Below are 23,432 nucleotides of genomic sequence, written 5' to 3' on the forward strand. Positions count from 1 at the left end.
CATACTGTGCAATTTTATTTTTTTATTAAGCTTTCCTAATGTGAGAACATGATTTGTTTTGATTATTATATTATTACATAAGGTATAAGGTTTACTTAATATATGTTTAGGAGTGCTTTATTGCATATTTATAGTTGTATGCCATTGGGTTAAGAGTATAGTAGAACTATGGGGAGGGCTGCGCCTAGTCGTGTGCTTGTATGTTAAATATGTATAAATTGAAGAATCACTGAGTGACTGCTTTGCTGAGGAAGCATGGAGAATGAATATAACAGATTAGTAGACAGGTGGTCCATAATATGTATAGTTTCGGCATATGGACGTCATATAGTATATTTCAGGTTAATAAGGAGGACACTACATCTTAGACTATGATGCTGAATTAAATTCTGGCCAACCTAATTAAGCAGATGTTAAATTTGTGACTTGCCTGTGTGGGTACTTTTGTAGTAGTGTAGTAAATCTCAAATATGTATTCCTTTTATTTGAATGTGATTAGCCAATATTTACATATAACAAAGAATGGCTATAAACTAATACTATAATGATCACGCTATCAGGCACAGTGAAGGATGAGAAGTGGCTGAAATGAGTAGGTCACATAAGGGTAAATGCTCATAGACATGGCCTTTGTTCCTGGCTAAGTGTTTGCCTTTTTCACAATGTTTTTCAATAATGCCCGATCGGAATTGCATGCGCTGTGTTTCCAAACTAAGAACAAAGAGTGCAGGTCATAGCAAAAGCAACGGAAAGCACAATAACAATGAAGAAAACAAGAGTAGGATGAAAAGGTGAAAGGAGTGAAAGGTCCATTCTGCACGTCTACACTTGAGCCAGGGCTGAGAGAGACATGCTTTTTTTTGGTTAAAAAGCCTCATTCAGGCGTTATGGAATTGGAATGTGAAGGGTAATTGAGCTGAAAGCCATTCTCTTCCTCTGTTTGGAGCGAGATAGGAATGATTGAGGCTCCTCAAATCACCAGCCCGAGGGACTTGATGAGAGAGTCAGAGAAGATTGCACGAAAGGAAAGTTGTATTCCAACTATAGGAGGAGTATGTTAGAGGTGAGAAATGCCTGCATCCCAAAACTGCAATCATTGCCAAAGTGTGTCCCTAGATCCTTGCAGGGCCCACTTGCTATCACGCCCCTTAAAATTGTTGTCTCAAAAAACAGTTACCTGTTTCATGCCAATCACATCATTCCGAACAGACTATAATTTATCTTTTGTCTCATAACACTTGGCTATTTGCTATGTCTCAGGCATATGACACCTGTATTTTTTAAGACTATACTTTTCTGCTATTTTCATCCTCTGCTGACATTTAAATATAATTGAAGAAGTGTTTTTTTTTCTCCGTACCCCTAAGGCATACATAATATGAGGACAGTAGTACAACAATTCTATCCGTTAATAAACAGAAACTATACATTTTGTTTAACGATTAACACTTTAGTTTTAGTTAGTAATAGCCAATTAAAAAATAATTAGTTATGCTGCTGGTGTGTAACTACAAAATTTGAAACCTAACATTTTTATTTTTTGGGGTACTAACGTGATCTAGGGCGAGATGTACTAAGCCTTGAAAAGTGATAAAATGTAGAGTGATAAACCACTAACCAATCAGCTCCTACCTTTCATTTTTCAAACACAGCCTGTGACATGGTAGTTCGCAGCTGATTGGCTGGTGGTTTATCACTCTCTATTTTATCACTTTTTGCAAGCTTCGTGCATCTGGCCCATATTCCTGTGATTGATTTTGTCAAATTGCCAATTCACAATATCTATTATATGGGTTCCACCAGTGGTGCAAGAGGTCTTTGACAATTTATTTGAACAGCAATAGTAGATTTTTATGCTGCATCCAGTTTTCAAGCTTTTCGAAGTATCCATTAAAGTGCAAATGTAGGGTCTGATTCAGTGTTGTGCACAATGCATGCTGGCCTAATCTCACAGAAGTTGCGGGATTTAAAATTTTTTGGGTAGTTCCCCACACTCAGCGAAGAACAGGCAGATCTCCCATATCCTACCAGCTTACTAGTGAAATGGGCAGGGTGGGAATAGAATCACCAGTAACCCTGCAACTGATTGAGGGGATAAGGATTAATGACACAAATTACATAAGTTACAGTTACACAGTGTTATATAATGCTTCATAGCAATGATTTATTGTGCTTTTTCATTTTTATAATAAATAGCCCTATATATATATCAGGGTTGCCGACTTTCTTCTTCTCCTCTCCGGGAGAAGCCCGGAGAGGAGAGATTCAGTAGCCGCTCAGGGGGCGGGGCTTAAGCGTGACATCACCAAGCCCCGCCCCCATGCTGTTAAACCAGCTAATGTAGTGATCTCCGTGGAGGGGGCGGGGCTAAAATGACGCGATTGTGTCATTTTAGCTCCGCCCCCTCCTCTGAGACCCGAGGATTGCGGCAATATAATGCCGCGATCCGGGGTACAGCGGGGGTCCCCCCTGAATCCGGGAGGGTTGCCCACCCTTCCGGGGGGCCGGGAGGGAGCCCCGATTTTCGGGAGACTCCCGGAAATTCCGGGAGGGTCGGCAACCCTGATATATATGTGTGTGTGTGTGTGTGTGTGTGTACAGTATGTATATACATACATATACACACTGTACCCCTATCTTACGTTCTTATTCTGTACTTGGATGTATAAGGCAGCCTGACCTACTCAAACTCCTTGTTGGAAGAAGTAGACACGGATATAGACAACATTAATTAGATGGCATACAATTTATAGGTGCAATAGAATCCTGAACCTTCACATGAGTAATCCGGTCCAATAAACAGATCAGGAAATCCAAATATATATACTTTTTTAAAAAGTATGTGTTCATCAAAAGGGAATGGGATCATTGGGTCGACCAAATGTTGGTCGACAGTCATTAGGTCGACACTGTTGGGTCGACATAATGGAAGGTCGACATGGGCCTAGGTCAGTATGGGTCTAGGTCAACAGGTGTCTAGGCCGACATGGGACAAGGTCAACAGGTGTCTAGTTTGACACATGCGTTAGGTCGACATGGGTTAGGTCGACAGTTAAACCGTAGACATGGGGTTTTTCACTGTTTGTTTTACCCAGATGTCTACACTGTTTTAAGTGCACCGCATCCCCTCTCATGGCTCGCTGCGCTTAGCACACTATTTTATTCTCCCACCACACACTAGTGGATGGTAAGGCATGAAATACTGCCTGTCAGCACATGGCTCAAAAAAACAGTGAAAAACCCCATGTCGACCTAGACTCATGTCAACCTTGTCCCATGTCGACCTAGACACCTGTCGACCTTGACCCATGTCAACCTAGACCCCTGCCGACCTTCCAGTATGTCAACCCAACAATGTCTACCTACCTACCTACATCTTATTCAAGTGGACAATTCTTCATCCTCTTTTGCCCATAGTGCAGTGGTTCCCAAACTTTTTTGTATCGGGGCACCCTAAAACATCAGAATTTTTTTCACGGCACCCCTCGGCCAAAAGTTTCTTATGGAGAAATTTAGAAAATAATGCTAAATTAAGTAAAACATGTGTAAATGTAAAAAAACAAAGGTGGGTCCAGACCGCACACAGCCACTGAGACCTGAAACATGGCTGGTCTGCTCCTGGCTTTGCAGCCAGGAAGCCACCAGGCAGTGCTTAGCTGTGTACTGGGAAGGCAAGTATTGTGTGAATTTGCATGTTGCCCTATTAATGGGTGTGTATGGTTAGGATTATAGGCTGTGGGGGGGATATGGTTAGGCTGTGTGTGTGGGGGGGGGGTATGTTTAGTGGTTTAGGGGCTGTGGGGGTCATAGTTTGGGTTATATGCTGTGTGTGTGTGTGTGTTTTTGGTGTGTGTGTGTGTGGGGGGGGGGGGGGGGGGGGCTCCTGAAGACCCTGAAGGTTTGAGTCCCCCACAGTGGTTGCAACTAACCTTTCCATGCTGTGCTTGAAGAGGGGTGATCTCTCCAATAGGAACCTCAGGGTCCTGGGATCCCTCTAATTGTGGTCTTGTTCTTTATTTGAACCCGCAGCATTCCTTTAATGGACTGCTCCATCCCTGTCCTGTATTAGCTGTAGAAGGCACTGGGACCAGCTGTACCCAGTGCCTTGCACACTCCTTCAAGCCTGTAGCAGCTCCATGCAGATGGCATGGACCTCAGCCCACATGGATACAGCAGCGGCTGGTCACTTTCGCACTCCCTATTGCCGCGTGTAAATGTAGGGTGTGCGCTGTGCGGCAGCCATCCACAGGACACTGCGGAATGGTGCGCAAACCCACACTGCTTCCCAGCGGCTGACCCCCCTCTCTCCCGCCAGCCCCCTCCCAGCGCTGACTCCCGCACTCACACCCCCCGGCGGCTGACTCCGATCTCATCATCCCGCTCCTGCGGCAACAAAATAATTAAATGCAGAAGCCAGGCTGCCTGTACAGCGACACTGTCTGCGACACCCCTGTCACAGTGCCGCGGCTCCCCAGGGAGCCGCGGCACACAGTTTGGGAACCACTGCCATAGTGGCAAGATAGGAGTTCCAATGCTGATAATCAGACGAACCCCAGGGTGCCATCCTACTATTGTAGTGTGTGTGTCTATATATTGTGACAAGAACAATGGAATAGTGTTTGAGGGCAGGTATATTTGTCCCAGGTTCTTGTCTTACACCTTTTAAAAACTGGAAAACTTCCATGAGAATGTTTATTTTTTGTTAAAGCTGAGTAAAGGCCCAGCTCAGGTGTTTGGCCTCACGGAGGGCTTATCAGCACTTGCAGCTGTGCTAGGTCCATGTAGAGCTGCTGGACTAATCAGTGTCTGCAGAATCTTTGGGAGAGGAACAAGCTTTCTGATGCAAGTAAGCTTTCCAGTAGTGACTGGTGTTTGTTTAGAGATAGTTTAGTTAGTGCCGGAAAGGCAAGGTATTTTCTTTTGTTGTTTATTTTTATTTTCTACTGAATAAAACTGGTTGCGGCCAGTTGCACCCCAAAGACTAGACTTGTATGATTTCTCAGCTGCTGCTGCTTGCTGCCTTTTACCCCAGGAAAAGGCATCCAGTTCCCATACAGCAGGCTTTCCCAACCACGGTCCTCAAGGCACACCAACAGTGCAGGTTTTAGTGATATCCATGCTTCAGCATAGATGGTTTAATCAGAATCACTCAGGTACTAATTAAGTCACCTGAGCTCAAACCTTGATATCACTAAAACCTGCACTGTTGGTGTGCCTTGAGGACCGTGGTTGGGAATGCCTGCCCTACAGTGTTAAAGTATGTGTGTGTATATACACTGGCACCTTGATAAAGTGGCAACTCTGGCCACGAAACGTTGGTAACTATGTCTGCCGTGTCTTTCATTTGAACCGAGTGCCGCCGCCTCCGCTACATTACATGTTTGCTTTGTTGGAGTTAAAACTTGGAAGGCACCGACTCTTTATTCATCCCGTGCTTGCTGGGAGTGCCGCCACATATATATATATATATATATATATATATATATATATATATATATATATATATATATATAGTATAACGTTATAAAATAAAGTTTTTATTCAGCATAAAACAGAAGACAGGTGGATTGAATCATGTACCGAGGTTGGCGGCTCAAATCACTGCAGGCTTACAGCATCTATTTGTTTGGAGCTGGTTACACTCTCCGTACTCGCAGGCACTCGTTGCCGGTCACGACGCCAGGCCACGCACAAACACGTTTCATCACATGTACTTTGTCAGAGGGCTTTCCTGGCGTTGGACAGCAACCCCTTTCATAGCACACTCATTACAGCACATGCCTCCTCCTTCATTGAATATTCATACTCATTTCAAAGCAATGCTCCAACTTTTAAAAACCGTACTATGACTTCTACAAACCATCAATCATCTACATAGATTGCCCTACTTGGTTCATTACATCAAAATTAATATAATTAAATATACAACTTCATCATATGAAAAGTGTTTTCAGACTCCGGTAATATTAACCGCGCCACGCAGACAAAAATATCAAACAGATTATCACATTATACAATTAATCATTCCATATATATTAAAAAACAACACATTAAATCCTCTCCATAAAAGACTAAAAACTACATATATTCATAATTTGTAAAGGACAGCACCATATTCAACCTATAAATGGATACATTTTAATCCCTTCCTTTAACCCCTCTGGATACATTGTATTTAGCATATATATATCCAGCAGGATTCTCTCAACAACAGATTTTCTCTATTTCCCCCTCTAATTTCTAAGGTGACATTTTCTATGCCCATAAAACACATTCCTTTGGGGTCTCCTTTCTGGCAAGTTAGAAAATGCCTAGGGACGCTATGATTACTCAACCGATTTTGTTATATTTCGGTAACGTTCCAAAATGCGCACCTTTTAATTCTCGTTTTGTTTGTCCTATATATCTCTTACCACAAGGGTATATTAACAAATACACCACATAAGTGGTATTACAATTTATTTTTCCCTTAAGGGCTAGGTCTTTGTTATCTCTCCCTTTAAATTTTTTGGTGCCCATAATGCCATGAGGGCACATTTTACATTTGTAGGCTTTTCTGGTGTATGCGTGCATCATGATCATCTGCCACCAGTCAGAGTCCCCTCAACGTGTTTCGTCCGTGCCTACTTCTGGCTTGGACTTCCTCTGGAGTGTAACTCTGTTCTGTCCCCTATCCCATTTTATACCTGTGCTGTAAAGTCATTTTCCGGAGTGGTTTCCCACCATTCTGGCTTCCTACTTCCGGTTTTGGAGCATCTGTAATGCTCCTTTGGTAGTCGTGGTGACCCGCATGTGACTTCCGGTTCTTGTGGAATGCATATCTCTCCCAGAGCCACTGATTGGTTTGCATACTCCGTCCCTGATTTCCGGGTAATTCTTTAGCTTAGTTCCATAGTCCGCCCCACAGTTGTCATGGGGACCAAGTATCACTTTATCATCTAGTCTTAGTGCCATGGAAGATTGCCGTGGATCCTCCCTAACAAGTGAGTTTAAATGGTCACAGTGCCAGCCCCCATGTTGCTTCTCCATAGCGCCATTCTTCTGGCACCCTTACTAGATGGTGTGTAAAAAATAGTAATAATAATAGTAAGAGAAATTATACTAAAGATATCAGATAAAAAAAATTATACTTAATGTCCTGGTTCAATTAATCCACAGGGTCAGATTTAGGAAATGGCTGTTTCTACATAAAAAAAATCAAGTAGATTAAAAAGATTGAAAAAATTCGACAGGAATGGTCATTAACATCCCTTTAGCCCAATTTTTCATATGACGAATTTTCTGTTTTTATACAAATAGAGCTATCTCATAATTGGTGAGAGCGCCAAGTTCATGGATCCAGAACATTTCTCATCTTGATAGGAGGTTCTCCAGATCACCTCCTCTTGGGCCTAGGGTCACATGTTCCAAAACCCCATTATGGTGCCGAATGAAATGTCTGGGTACTATATGCATCTCACTTCTATTTCTTATTCCCCTCACATGCTCCTGTATCCTTATTTTCAGGTTTTGTTTGGTCTTCTTTATATACTTAAGGCTGCATTTGCACTCAAGCATAGAGAAGACATAATTTGTGTTGCAGTTGACTAAGCTTTTCAATTTGTAACTCTTTAATTGATCATGGTAAGTAAAGTTACTGAAATCTAGGTGCAAATCTGCATATCTTATACATTGTTGCACCTATAGAACCCTTTGGCTTGTTCCCATGGGTTGGTTCTTTTTCTTTTTTTTTCTGGGGGAGCATGCTGGGTGCCAGAGAGTCTTTTAAATTCCTTGCTTTCTTAAAGACCAGGGCAGGTTTTGTTACTATAATTTTATTCAGAACTGGATCCATATATAGAATTCCCCAGTGCTTCGTTAGTATTGCTTTAATGTTTTGTTCCTCTGAGTTGTATTTAGTTATAAAGTTTAATCCATCCTTCTTTTTAGTGTCCTCCTTCCAATATTTTAATAGATCTTTCCTATCTATTTTTCTTGTTTTTTTTTCCACAGGCTATTGTAACACCTCTTCTGGATATTCCCTTTCTATGAATATCTTCTTATATACTTCTATACTGTTTCTGTGAAAGCGGAGTGTTGGTCTTTCACTGTTTTTTATGATTGCTCTTAAAGTGTACATAAGAATTTGCGTTGACCGATTTGATGTCATTCCTCATGACAATCTTGTCCCCTTTGCTTGTCAGGATGAGGTCAATATATTCTTCTTCCTTCCTGCTTGTTTTATAATGTGCTGAACTCCTCTTCTGTTTAATTCCAAACAATCAGAATGTCATCTACTGTATATACCTTTTGAAAAGGACTATTATGGGTTGTTGGTTGTTATTATGGGGGTTGTTTTGATAGATTTTTTTTTGTTTCCAGCTCCCCATATGCAAATTAGCAAAACTGGGGGCAAAAAAAGTCCCCATCGCCGTTCCACAAACTTGCACAAAAAATTGATCTAGAAATGTCAAATAATTGTGCCTAAACCGGATTAAAGTGCAGATGATTTCTTTATGATTTCTTTATGGGCTTCATCCAGATCTTCCTGTAGGAACTCCCTGTATGACTTGATGCCTTTCTCATGATCAATTGAAGTATACAGTGACTTAACGTCTACTGTTGCCCAGGTGTATCCTTCTTTCCACTGTAGTTCTTCAAATGTTTGCAGAATCGACGTGGTATCTTTGATGTACCATGTTAATTTCGGCATATATTTTTTGAGGAATACTACATATTCAGACAGCCTCGATGTCAAAGAATCTATTCCTGAGACTATTGGTCGTCCGGGAGGATTTTCCAATCCCTTATGTATTTTCGGAAGAAGATAGAACAATGATATCACCAGGTAATTTTTTATTAAATATTGATACTCTTCCTTTACCAGGATTCATTGATGTAATGCTTTTACCAGTATTGGAAGGTGGATAAGAGACACCTTGGGGGAAAATAGGTGAAAGCACATTTATTTCATGAAAAAACAATCAATATAAAAACAGAACAATAATAAAAAATATACGAATTGATGATCCTCCCTTACAATGCGTTTCGAGTCTATGTGACTCTTTTTCAAAGCTCGAAAAAGAGTCACATAGACTCGAAACGCATTGTAAGGGAGGATCATCAATTTGTATATTTTTTATTATTGTTCTGTTTTTATATCGATTGTTTTTTCAAATAACCCTTACCAGGTTATCCTCTGTACTCCACTATTGGCTTATCCCAGACAGAGTGGGCAGCATCAGCAATGGCTAACTTTGTCGTTAGTGAGGAGTCGTTATCAAATTATTCATGCTTCTTATGTCAGCAGCTTGTAGTCTGCCTAAAGTGAACACGCTGTAGTTAAATGCATAAATATAACTCATCCTCTAGTGAACACAAAATAGTAAATGTATTACAGTAGTTAAATGGTTTTTTGCAGAACTGATTGCGAAAGAGAATTCAAATTGGTGTACAGTATGATCAGCATTTACTTACTTGACTTTACTTACTTTTAGCAGAAATATTACTATTGAGTGGAACTTTGTCTCTGAATACCACATTTTTACCAATATTGATGTGTTCTGTGATTGAATAAAAACTTTCCTGGATCAATATAACAGTTGCCTTTAAGTACCTACAGCGCATGTTGGCTAGTTGTAGATCCCTGTACAATTGGAAGAGGGTCACAACATTAAAGTTTGACTTTGTAATATGTAGTTAAATGTCATAGAGGAATACATTTTTTGTTTGACTTTTTTTTTCATTAACAGTATTCTTAATCTACATTAAATTAATTTGTATTTAAATCAGTTGGGTTTGAATGGAAATACTAAAGAATTCATTGGAGTGCAAATTTTCAGCATTGAATGCAACATTAATTTTGCCTGCTCGCTTAAAAAATATTATAGTGTTAATAAAAAGAAAAGTGATAATAAAAAAGTATTATATTGTAGCTCAAAAAATATAAAATATAAAAAAAAAAGTGTGTACTAGCACGGCGCCCACGATAATTAGTCGCCCGGTTTTTTTATTGCATCGCATGCCATACACCCGATGGCATGCGATGCGATTTTGACCCATATACGATACTAAATGGTATAAGCACCCTAATGGGTGCTTACAATGCTTAAATGCACCCCTACGCCACCCCCTAAGTATAAACGTGAACCCGAAGTGAACACGCTTCGAGCTCGGTGGCTCGCTGCGCTCGCCACACTTTATAAAATCAACTCCACGCCGACGTGGATAGTGGGGGTATGAAAAGGTCGTAGGACGCGTACCGCCGCCCCTCGCGGGCTTGCTGCGCTCGCCACTCTTTGGGTTCACGTTTATACTTGGGGGGGTGACGTGGGGGTGCATTTAAGCATTGTAAGCACCCATTAGTGTGTTTATACAATTTATAATCGCATCCCATCGCATTGTATGGCATTGTATGCCATATACAATGGCATACAATTTTGAAATTGTATGCCATTGTAGAACATCGGCCGATATTGCGTCGTATCGCATGCGATATGGTCTGCGATGCGATGGGCGCCGTGCTAGTACACAAGTACCGAAAGGACTATAACTTTTCATTTGTCGACATAGTGAAAATGTCAACACTAGCATTAGGTTTTGGCTCATCGGAGGAAAAATGCATTGTTTAAATCAAGAATGTGTCAACATTTCATCGGTGGTGTTATGATGTTAAAATGCCACAATTGGATGTCAATACAGTCACTGTTAGCCTAGTAACCACACCTGTTTTATATTTGTTAAAGGGGCCATACATTATTGGAAACGGAACGGTTTCAGAGTTTGCAGGAATTTTTGTTTTATTTTGAGTTGGCCAACTCTTTGCTGTTCGAAGGAGTTCCATCTCCAGACGCCATCTCTGTACTCATGCATTAACACAATTCACACATGAGCACTTATATTGTCGCTGCTAGTAATTAGGGGCAATAAAGCAAGTGATAAGACTCATGAGCAGATGTCCAACAACTAGAGTAATACTCAATTGCTCTGGTGCTTAAGTATCCATTTCTGCAACTTGCAGCGAGTAAAATACTTATTAGGGGCTCCAAATAATAAATAGCTCCCCTGCGTAGGTTCCTCAATATTACGTTAATTTGTACACATTTGGACCCTGTTCTTCATTATGTCTTTCATCCTTGTATCCGGCATCTCATTAATGACATTTATTTTGGTACTTGTTTCCTAGCACGGCCACACCGATTTGTATCGGGGTGATTGTGTCGGAAAAATCGCATGCGATGCGACCGACGCGATCGACCCGATTTTTACATTGAATCAAATGTGAATAGGGCCCCTGGGACCCTATTTTACATTGGATTCAATGTAAAGTATTCCCCAGACTCCCAATTTTACCCCCTCAACGGCACCCCACGATTGACGCCAACCTGAAGCGTGGCGAGCGGCGGCAGTGCGCGTCCTCCGACCTTTTCAAACCCCTACTATCCACGTCGTCGTGGAGTTGAGAATATAAAGTGTGGCGAGCGCAGCGAGCCACCGAGCCCGAAGCGTGGCGAGCAGACGTGTATAACTTCACAGGTATATGCGTCCCCTCGCGGGGCTCGCTGCGCTCACCACACTTTATATTCTCAACTCCACGCCGATGTGGATAGTAGGGGTATGAAAAGGTCGGAGGACGTGCACCGCTGCCCCACGCGGGCTCGCTGCGCTCGCCACGCTTCGGGTTGGCGTCAATCGTGGGGTGACGCTCACAATGGGGTTGCGTAACTTTTTCACCATGACGGGGCCATATACAATGTGAAATGGGTCATATTGGCCCATTTCACATTGTTTCCTAAGTAAAATGACTTAATCAAGTCCATCTCATCTTGTGCCATTGTAATGGCACAAGACCGACGCGATGCTCCCGATTTCAATGTTAAAAATATTTTAACATTGAAGCCTATGGCCAAATCGCGTCCATCGTGTTGGTCGCGTCGGGGGCCATGTTAATGCACGCGACCGACGCGATGCCCCCGATTTTGCCTTTGCCGGCAAAATGGACCTGATTTCAAAGGAAATCGGGTCCATCGCGTCCATCGTGTACCTTAACTTTAAGGTACACGATGGACGCGATTGTGGCCTTGCTAGGAAACAAGTACCTTTATTTTAAAAAAAAATAGCTCTTTTAAGAGGCCCATATATTAATATATTTTCTATATGTAAACTGCTGTTTCTGAATGTTTAAGGGCAGACGTACCATATCCCTAAAATGTACCAATATAGAAATCTGGGTTTGTGAACAAAATACAGACAGAGGGATCCTAAATGGCAAGAATCCTAACACACCCTGGTAGATTTACCCCCTGATTCACCCATTCTAAAGCCTAACCTCACCCTCCCACATCCTAACCGAAACTATCCCACCCTTGTTCTTCTCTCCAGGAGGTGTTGACATTCTGTCCATTGAGGGACTGACAGACTTTTGACTGCATCTGAATATCTAAGATATCTCGAGCTTTACATTTGCAAGGCTCCACAGCAGACACCCCCATAGTTTTATATGATGATTTTATTTAAGATTATAAGCAAAGTGAAGCTTAGCAGATATTGTCTGCATGGGCTAACACAATCTTAATTAAAACAGGGCTGTTTTGCTGGAGAGGGATTTTTTGATCCCTCTCTGGTGGCCTGCTGGGTTTTACACACGCACAGCTGGAAAGCTGCAGATGCACAGTAGCAGCAAGGGAGTCTATAGGTAAAAGTAAAGCGATTATTTTATGCTTGAGATCCTTTTATTTCTTCCTCATCCCAGACACAGGTTCTTATCAGTAGAAATCTGGGTTTGTGTGCCAGCAATCCAAATTGGTATATTACGGTAAAAAAAACAACTCTTACTGGTGATAAGGATTCTAGGATACATTACATGGGCTGCTCACACACATTAATAAATCTGCCCCTAATTATCTAGTCACATGACCTTCTCAGTAACAAGTGACAAATCGTTCACAGGTAGTAGAGCACAAATGGGTTAAAATAAAGTAGACTTTAAAACTCTCCATTGTTTCCATAAAACTTTGTCTTTCACTGAGTTCTCAATACATCAAATGCACGATTAATTATTTTGTTCCCCAGTAACTCATTATTCTCAATAATCGTCAGAAAGATTGAAACACAACAAAAAAACGCATCATGCAGTATTTTAAATCCAATCCGAAAATTGAAATTTGTCCTATGCTACAAAAGAAACATTGTTGAATAATTCCATTGTGGCAAAAAAAAATATTCCACTTATTCCCTTACCTCCTTCAAGCGCTCCCTCAAAACCCACTTTTTTCGACTAGCCTATCCCTCCTCCTAACCTCTTTTGATCCTCTTATCCTGCCTCCGTTCCCCTCCGTTCCTACTTATCCTATTGTTTTTCGTTCGTCCACCCACCTATTTTTAGTATGTTAACTCTTATGAGTAGGGCCCTCCTTCCTCACGTACTCACCCTACCTCTTTACCTCACCTGTGCTCCTGTCCTGTTCTTCCCTTCCTCTACTTCATCTTTAGTCTCCTTGACAATTTTGACACCTACTTCTGAACTGATGCTGATTTTAGTTCTACCAGCTATACCCCCATTTATACTGTATTTTTCAACACACCCTGTACGTTACCTCGTCATTTTTTTTTGTTTGCTATGTACGGCGCTGCGGACACTTTGCGGCGCCATATAAATAAACGTACTACTACTACTACTACATTTGCACAGAATGATTTGTCTCTAAGCAGGGGCCTTGTGCTATTAGTGTCTTTGTTTTAAGGGCTCCCATAAAATGAATGACCTTTGATTGAAGCTTTGTTGTGTTTGACATTTTCTTTAAGAAGTGTAATTATTGTTAAGCAGCTAAAAAAAAAAAAAAGTTGCAATCTTGCAATGGTAATAGACCAGTCGGCAGCATTTAGTGCAATTAGCCACCTATGCATATGAGAGGAATGACATGCACAATGGGGTCTGTTTGAAACTCTTCAAGTTCTGAGTTTGTTTTGTCTTAAGCCTTTATTCTGCCCAGTAAATCAGGAGTCAATCATATTACATTTTTGTTCTTGTATTGTTCTCAGATACAATATACTGGAGCAGTAGGAAAAGGTGGGGAAATATCTATTTTTCTGTAGACTCCTGGTGTGCGAGTTTCTTGTCTGTAGGTGATCTTGGTTATTAGAAAATGTAGATGTGCAGAATATTAGTTGTAGGGCTATATAATAATAATCTAACTACTGCGTTATTGACCTGTCTGTCTTGCTGAAGGCATAAGTTCTGAGCACCCTAAAGCTTGCTGTGCTTAAGTTCATATAAGTACATATTGTTAAATCAATGTTTTGATGTAATGTTTTACACAGTATAACAATTAGTTGTATTTTATAGATGGTGTTTACCAGAAGGTTTGATGACCTGAGGATATTATTGTTTTTATAAGTGTATTTTTTTTACTCGTTGCAGTTTGCTCCGAATTTATTAAACTGCTCTAGTTTCACCAACATGACTTGTAACAAGACATAAATGCACAGCAATAGAGTACTCAACTACATTTTTGGCTGTCAGATAACCAAAAACTGCTATTAGGATTTTGGGACCCTGCTTAAGGTGCATACATACTGCCCAAATATAGTGTTCGATTGCACCATCAACCAATGTGTAGAGGCAATATATCTGTGAATGGCGTCATTCACATACTGTAAATATGGCATTGGCTGTGCAACACAGCCGATACATCTAAATCTATATAGGTGCATCCTGTGTATGGGTGATATGCCCATTTGTGATTTCAGTCCCGATGAATCAGGCAGTGTGTATGGAGAACACGCTGCCCGATCCATCTGTAGATATATCCTCGGATCAATCGATCTACTAGTGTGTACCCAGTTTTACAGTTCCTTACATAAGGTTGTATACATTTTGATGTTGAATATTAGTTAGTTTTCTTCCTTAGTAAATGTAACTGTATGACCACTTCTAAAACATAAGTGTATGGAACACTCTCTGCTAATCATTGTTTCACATTAAATGCATCAAATGAAATTTATGAAGACCGTACCATTTTACTAATTTGTTTAAATTGATGTCATTGTACCTGGTCTCTAGCCTGTTGTGTAGGAAAAACTGTAGTAACTGCTGTTAGAATATGTAACACAGACATGTGTATGTTGTGAAGTAGTTCCTTGGAGCACAAGCTCCAGGCGCCAAAAACATCAAAGGGCGCTGTGCCAGGACTCTTACTCACAGATAGAACTGAGCAGTTCACTTTTTATGGAAACCCACCTGAACCTACCTGTACTTAGGGGTTCCGAGTCCAGCCTCCGGTCTCTCTGTTGGGCTCTGATTTAAAAATGAGGCAAAACCCTGAGATCCCGGAATCGGATGTCAGAGTTTTGGTCTGGAAAGCTGTCTGCTATCAAATCCAATAAAAGCCACTACATTATTAACATACTGCTGGTTGGCTCAGAACTATAACCATGCAACAGCCACTGATTGGATTCATGAGCAGAAGGGCCTCACTATACCACCCGCCACAGTGACATGAGTTTGCTTGGGGTGCCATGGATCCAAGCTACACCTCTGATGTTGTGTGTTGGTGTGTATATAAAGTAACCACAACTGAGTCTTGTAGAAAGGGGGAATACTCTGACAATGGTATCTTCCATTACGCCATTCAGCATGTTTAGTGACATTTTGACTAATACGAGAGAGCAGTCAACACTGGTTACTGTATACTGCTGCGTGCTTTGATTTAAATAGGGTTGGAATACACTGAAATTCAAACGGTGTACAATTTGACTGGCAAATGACATAAGATTCACAATGGTTTTGTAATTATTGCCCTAAACCAGTGGTTCCCAAACTTTTATTGTATCATGACACCCTAGATTGTCAGCATTTTTTCAACAAAAATATGAAAGCACTAAACTGACTCAAATCAGGCTCTGATACTAAACCTTAGAATAAATCTATTGTATAAAACAGGGTTTCACAGCTGCAGAAACTATTCTGTGTTTGTGACTACCCAGAAATCTGAATTAAAAAAGAACACAGGTGTGTTGTAATAATTCGTTACAGCCAGGGGCGAATTTAGGGGTCAGGCCGCCCCTAGGCACAACATTTTTGTGCCCCCCCTCCCCCTATTTTATTGTAATCATATATGTATATACATTGTTATTTGTATATTTCATAAAAATTTAACTGTAGCCCACCTAAATATTTTTTTAGTGATTAGCACAGCGTCTCCGTCAGTCTCTCTCCGGCTCACACACTGTGACTGACTGAGTGCAGGGAGGATCTGCGCGCCGCTCAGCTGCTGGATACACAGCAGCCAATAGAGTGTGTGTGTGTAGAGTAGCCAACAATAGCGGGCGCCGGCAGCAGTGAGCCTGAGCCATTTCCGGACGCGCAGGGGGACCGTCGGACCCAGCCACTAAGCGGTGATGTAATATGCATGGCAGAGTGGGTGGGCAGTGGTGGGTGACGAGCGGCGCTGCCGCCGACATATGATAATTCATGTCTGCGGCGGCGCTCGTCACTCGCCGCTGCCCACCCGCTGTGCCATTTAACAGAATGTCAGCCTGCCTGCCGCCCTTAATTGGTGCCGCCCTGAGGCCGGTGCCTCATGGGCCTAGGCACAAATCCGGCCCTGGTTACAGCCTGCAAATGGAATCTTTTATGCAGAAAACATGGTGCCTGCATCTTAATTCATGCAGCCATTCTATGGGACCATAGACAAGGATTTCATCAGCAGGGCTGGCAACAGAAATCTTGGGGTGCGGTACATGGATATCTCTGAGGCCCCTCACATATAGAAATATGGCCATTATGTAATAAATAGGATACAGTACAATATACATGACTTTTGCTAAACATCACCACTACATATTCCCACCACAAACCGTGACATTTCTGCATAATGCAGAACATTAATAAAAGAATATAAAGTCTCAAGTCCTGCTTCAAGACTGTGGGGTACTGAGCGCTCCAGGGGGATTTTCAGGGTTAGGCTGGGGAGAACAGAGCGTTTAGTGGGACTGCTAGGGTCAGAGGCTATAGGGGTTAGGAATCATGATGGGGAGGACTAATTGCACTAGGGGGATGTTAGGCTGTGAAGGGACTCATGAGAGGGAGAACTGAACGCATTGGGGGAAAGTTAGGGTTAGGCTCTGGTGGGGCAGGATCTTTAGGGTTACAGTATGTTGCAAAGGAGGGGGAATTAGGATAAATGGAGGAACAAGGTCCTTTATGCTACTTGATTTTAGATTCATCTGTATTGTTGCTTCTATTCACATGACTTGGTAGGATTCACCTATTGAAGGTGAAGCAAAGGGGATTGAGGGATTTATAGCTGGTGTTCTCTCAGTTATTGCAAGCAGGCAGTAGTCCCCGTGTCTGACTCCCCTTGATATTTGTCCCGTCTGGCTAACTAGCACCCTGTTAACAGAGAAGCCATCAGGAGTAAGTGTTGATATAACCCAAATGCAGTCCATTGTAAAGTATGCAATGCCTCATGGGATTTGTAGTTTATCTTTTACTGCTCAGAGTCCGAGCAGTCACTGGGTCTGGTCATCTCTAATCCCGAGCATGCATAGAAAGTGGGCCTGGGATTTGAGTCCATCATGTATAATTGTCATAAGCAAAGTTCACATTTCCCTTGAAGCAATTTAGAGGTAAAGTACTACAGCCTGTGCAGCGGGCACCAGAGGTCTCGCCAGGCTGGTATGTATACACACTGGAAGGAATTAGAGACTCCGTCCTCCTTTACTAGCACCCTCCCTCCTGTCCCAGATTGTTTTTAACTAGCTTGGAGTCCTACACTCAAGACTGCACACCTCAGCTTGGCACTATGAGGGTAAGTCCTACTATACATATATGCTGAGTGTTAGTCTGTGGGACTGTGTTTGGGACGTGGGGCTCCTTGGGCTGCTGTTGCTGGGCTGGTCCATGGCATCATATTGTACACTTTCCATCACCCCTTTAGTTTGTTTAGTATATATGTAGCACCTTTATATTTATTATTACCTTTTACTTATGTAAGTCTTATCACATATAATTTCCCTTATATCCCTTTACTATCACTTTAATTTTACACCAATGTGATGCCATGGGATGTTCTGCTGGGCTGGCCTGGGAGGGTCCCGTGCCCTGGACTTGTCTCCGAGTAGTGTTAGGGACTTGTCCGATAGAGGTCTCCTGGACGTGGTGGACAAGCTGATAATAATGGCCATCATTATGCTAAGAACCTCTGATATGCAATACAGCAATGATATTAATAGGTTAAACACCACAAGTCTCAGCAGGTAGCACATTACATGTCCAGAGTGTGCAGTCTAGGGCCCCTCCCCCTATGTCTCACCAGGCATGCCTATTTTGTCTGTTTACTGTAGGTCCCCAGGAAGCGCTGGCCATAGGGTTACTCAGAGAGTTGATTAACAAAGGGATCCATGAACACCTGCTGCATATTTATACACCGTTACTTGGATCTGCAAAGCCACCAGTGGGCTTCTGAATACATTTCCAGGCAGCATTAGCATATTTTCACACACCCGATGCATATGTTATGTTCAAGTACTCTCCTAAAAACATTTAATCAAAGTTGATAGTATTGTGCGTTAGTTTCTGTCATACAAACGTGAATCATTCCATTAGGAATTTTTCTTTTACAGTGATGTCAAACATTCAATTATGAGGCCTTCACTTAATGCAAAAAGATTGGTGCTTACATAATTCTGGAAACTTTGATACTTAAACCTAACGTGATGTTACACAAATTGCATTTTTATTAACTCATTTGCTGGCAGTTGCAGCTAATGTTCTTTAGGATAATGCACCTTCCAATTTGATAATTTTCAGAAAAGCGCTAGATTACGTTTAAACTGTGTGGAACGTTTTTCGGTTGCAAATCACGATGTTTGCTCCTAGCATTTGTTAACATTTCCCACTATGGTTCGTTTGTACACCCTGTAGGCAAGTTCAGCTCTTCGCAAAGGTCTGTTCAATTGAAAATACAGTCAAATAACACGGCGGTTTAGTTAGAATTAACATTGACCTTTTAAGAACTCCGGAAAATGCAAAACTATGGCACTTCTACAGATAGACATGCTATGTTAATTGAGTCCTGTATGGGTCCAACCAGAGTTGGAATTTGAATACAGTAAGTGCACTGGAAAACCAGTTCAGCTGCACCTAAACTTTAACCAGTGAACTGAATTTTGTCGTCGATATACATTTATTATATATTAGTGTGGCCCAATAAGTCTGTGTTTAATAGCAGGTGTACAGCCGAAATGGCCGGATCTCCCCTGACACATCTTTAGCTGATGTCCAGGCGAATGAATGTGACCACGCTCCGTGCTTGCTCCACTGAACTAATGAACAGGGTGCAGGCATAGAGGAACCAGGATGACCTGGCACAATAAAGATTTTCTTATCGCCATTATTTCATGATGCCGAAGAACAGTGTGTGAGGTGCTTGCCACCGCTGCCTTACGGAGGAGCAAGGAGTAGATCCGGGTAATTGGTGGTGGGCAAGGGTAACCCAAACAGATTCTGCTGCTGCTGAGATATAGGGGGTAGAACCCCTGGTAATTGTAATACAGAATATACTTAAACATTTCTTCTGCTCATTTTTCTAGACCTGGATTTAACCCCCACTAAAACAAACTCAAATTGTGCAACCCATGCAACTACTTTCAAAACACAATACAGGTCTCAATGTACAGTACATATGGACAATATTTTATCCAACGATAACATGAACTGTACAGCGTATGAGGAAAGTCTTATTTTTGGTCCAGATAACATTTAATTCATGTCTAAAATGAAAATAGTACTTTAATTTATAATGCTCTATCACATTATTCTCTCAAAGACAGATAAAATAAAATAAAAATGTATAAACTTATTATATGGATTTTATAGAACATGTATATGTTATTCCTTGAACTCCTAGGTAAATTATATATGCATACAAAGTGAACGATTTTGTCAATATCATTCAGTGATATCATTGGGTCGGTTGCTGTTTTGAGCGGCTTTCAGATCAATGTCGCCTAGTGTGTATAGACCTTAAGATGCAACAAATAGTTAGTAATGCAGTTTAAGTAAAGTCTAAATGTATGTTTTCACTTTTGTATAGTGAAACTTAGTAATTGTATGGTAGATTTTGTCTTCGTCCCCCAATTAGTTATATAACTGGACCTTTGCTTATGTTACAGATTTCGAGTACATCACATATTGTAAGTGTGACTTTTATTCTCTCTTGAATGAGACAAAATCGTAATAACACATGACAGGTCTAATATGGACAATGGTAATAATCATTTTGAAGAACACGGTGTCCTCAATGTTGGCATTTTCAGGGGATTAGCTATAAAAGTGATTTAGTCCATTAATTTCTCTTAATGCTTGACATATACTTGGAAGCTCTATTCTTTCCTGTGCAGGTTACAGATTCGGAATTCTGGACATCTTGGAGTAATCGCTATTTACTCGTCTTTGGATCGGTGGGCTGCTATATTGCTGTTAACGGATGATAATAATTGCACAGCCTGTGATTGCATTACTAGCTCGGGAATTAGATGTAATACAAAACCTGTTACACTGTGTACTTTACAAGAGAGATAAACACAGCATTCACGTTGCAGTACATATCGGAGAGAGACATTAAATGTAAAAACAAAATATTTCAAAATATAGATTTTTAACTTTTCGTTTGGGGGGAGAATTTAATACCAAGAAACTTAACACCTGTTGTGATACAGTACTTTTAAATCAGTGTTCCTCACTTCGGTCCACAAGGCACACTGAAGCTGGATACAAATGATAAGATTATCTGCCAATCTGGCTTGTTGGAATGAAACTCTGGTAATGTCTGGGAACGAATAACAGTTACGCATTTGCTCCCAATGTTACAGTTCTGTAGGTGGTCAGAAGACCTGCTCCCTGACTCTGTTGCCCCTGCCTGACGTCCACGAGATACGTGCGGAGCTAGTCTTCTCCTGTACCCGTCTTGGCGAATTATGTCCGCCCCACTCTGCTACAGGCAGGTTTTATGTTCAGGACAACGTATCTGAGGAAGCAGACCAGCAGCAAAAGGACCTCTAACTAAACCTGACGTGCAGGACTGAGACCCCTACAGGGATGGCAACAATGCCCAAATGGTGTAATATAATAAAATATAAATGGCAACAATGCTCAACGATGGAATATAATGAATACAATACTGCGAAGCACAAGGGTAACTGGCAGGGTGCACCCCTGACTTATCTGCAACGAATGCTGACAGCAGGTTCAGGCTAGGACACTGCAGGCTGGATGAAGCAGGTACTGCGGACTGAGGTGACCAAGGACCAGGTACACGCAGACTGAGGCACAAACAAAGCTGGCACACAGGACGCTGGATACAAGGTGCTGGGACCGGGAACACTCTGGAAACGAGGGCTGGCAGCAGGTTCTGGCAAGGACACTGCAGGTACTGAGGACTGAGGCACAAATGAAGCTGGCACACAGGACGCTGTACACAAGGTGCTGGGACCGGGAAGACTCTGGATCACAACATAGAGGGAATACACGGCAGGATACACAAAGCAATCAGTAAGCTATAACCGGCCCTGACTGCATGCTGAGAACCTCACTAAATCACCTTGCATGCAGCCACACCCAAGCAGCAGGGAATGCAAGAAACTGAGGAAGCTGGATCCACAAAACCCGGAGTACAGATCCAGGGAAAACATACAAACTGCAAACAGAATATGAAAAACTGCACATTTACACCGATCCGCTGGAGGTGGATCGTAACAGTACCCCCCCCTTTGAAGAGGGGTCAAAGGACCCTGATACCAGGTTCTCCAAAACCCTGGCAAGCGGGTACAAACAAACAAAAACAGGAACAAGCTGTGGCTGCAGCTTGTAACACCCAATGCTGGGAAAACAGACTGAAGTTGTTTTTGGATAAATTGATTATATAAAACAGATTTCCTAAATAACCTAAAATGGTTATTTTTTTGTTTTGACCAGCCATATTGGACAGATATTCTTATAGTGGTTATCCAACTGTACAATCCATAGTTTAAGAATAGCCTTATTTGAGCACAGGTGCCTTAATTAGTATTTCAATATTTCTGATTTGAATTAAACCTCTGTGCTTAAGCTTGGTTATCCTTAAAATCTGGACTGTAACTGATGATACACCTAAAGATTTATTGTCCAATCTGGCTGGTTGGAATGATAATCTGGTAATGTATGGCATTTGATAATTTGCTCCCAAACACTGTAAAACAGACAAAAATGGTCAATCAGACAAATTGGTTAAATCCATTTGATTTAATCAAGCTGCCTGACTGTTTTTGAAACTTTTCCTGCATTTGAGAGGAAATAGTCAATTGTCATTAGCTCCCATATGCTATCAGATTTTTGTTCCAACCAGCCAGATTGGACAATAAATCTTTAGGTGTACGGTCAGTATTAGTGTACCTTGAAGAACAAGATTGGTTGGGAAAAACGGTTTTAGATTTTTGCAAAACACTTCCTCCCCTAGAAGCTTGGGGGGAATTCAGGACCACTCATTAAGCAGCGGTCGTTAGCCAAATCCCCTCAGTAACATGCAATGGGATGTTTTCCGCTCAGATGCGGCCTCTAGCAGGAGAAATCATTTAATATTCACCGACCAATGAATGATTTCTCCTGCTTTCGGAAATAACAGTCAATCTGAATTGACTTTTATTACCTTTCGTGACCGCCAAAGAGGAGGCGGGCGCTGACGTCATGTGGAGCGAACTTCTCGCTGAGTGTGAAACTTGATGGAGCCGTTCACTCCCCACCACTGATGTAGAATCAGGCCCATTAATGTAGTGCAATAATTGTTCAGTTGTACAGCAATGTACAAAAATGCCCCTATACAACCACATTGAAGCCACTTATGTTATTGTTGGTATTGAAATTAAGGAAAATACATCATGCATTGCTTTCCTAAAGAGAACCCCATTATACATATATTCAAATATATATTTGACATAGATTGATGTAATAGATTCGATATCTAATTATGTGCAATTACCATTTAAATAGTTCTCATGGCTGCAAATAGATTTAGCATTTCTTGTTAAAACACCAGTCGTAATAAAATTCATTTATATTAATATATGTATGTCATTGGAACACCCATATAGATTGCTTGGCAATTGGACATTAATTAATGTCCCATTAAAATAAACTGTCACTCAATTAATATCAAGCTTGAGGTGATACTTTCGCCTGTCATAGGGTAATAGTTTTGGTCTTTCGTTCTGTGTTCTGGATATAATTCATTATTAGATTATACCTTTTAAAGCATTTCAGGTTCTGCAGTAGTATATTGATGCTGAAAGTTAAATGATATTGCATTTCAGATAGACAAATCCTTATCACAACAAAAATGTTGATTTTTAAAAAAAATGTTTTTGCTCTCAATGAGGTGGGCTGAGAATTCTGCACTTTTGCAAGGGGTCCGATTGCA

General features: G+C 41.3%; 1 protein-coding gene across 3 annotated transcripts in view; it reads left to right on the plus strand.

The window, feature by feature from the left end:
- The window catches only part of CDH23 (cadherin related 23), a 914,269-nt gene that overhangs the window by 304,192 nt on the left and 586,645 nt on the right, over positions 1-23,432 (plus strand). The window lies entirely within an intron of this gene.

The sequence above is a fragment of the Crinia signifera genome, chromosome 6, assembly GCF_055691185.1.
Source record: "Crinia signifera chromosome 6, ASM5569118v1, whole genome shotgun sequence".
In the NCBI taxonomy this organism is placed as follows: domain Eukaryota; kingdom Metazoa; phylum Chordata; class Amphibia; order Anura; family Myobatrachidae; genus Crinia; species Crinia signifera.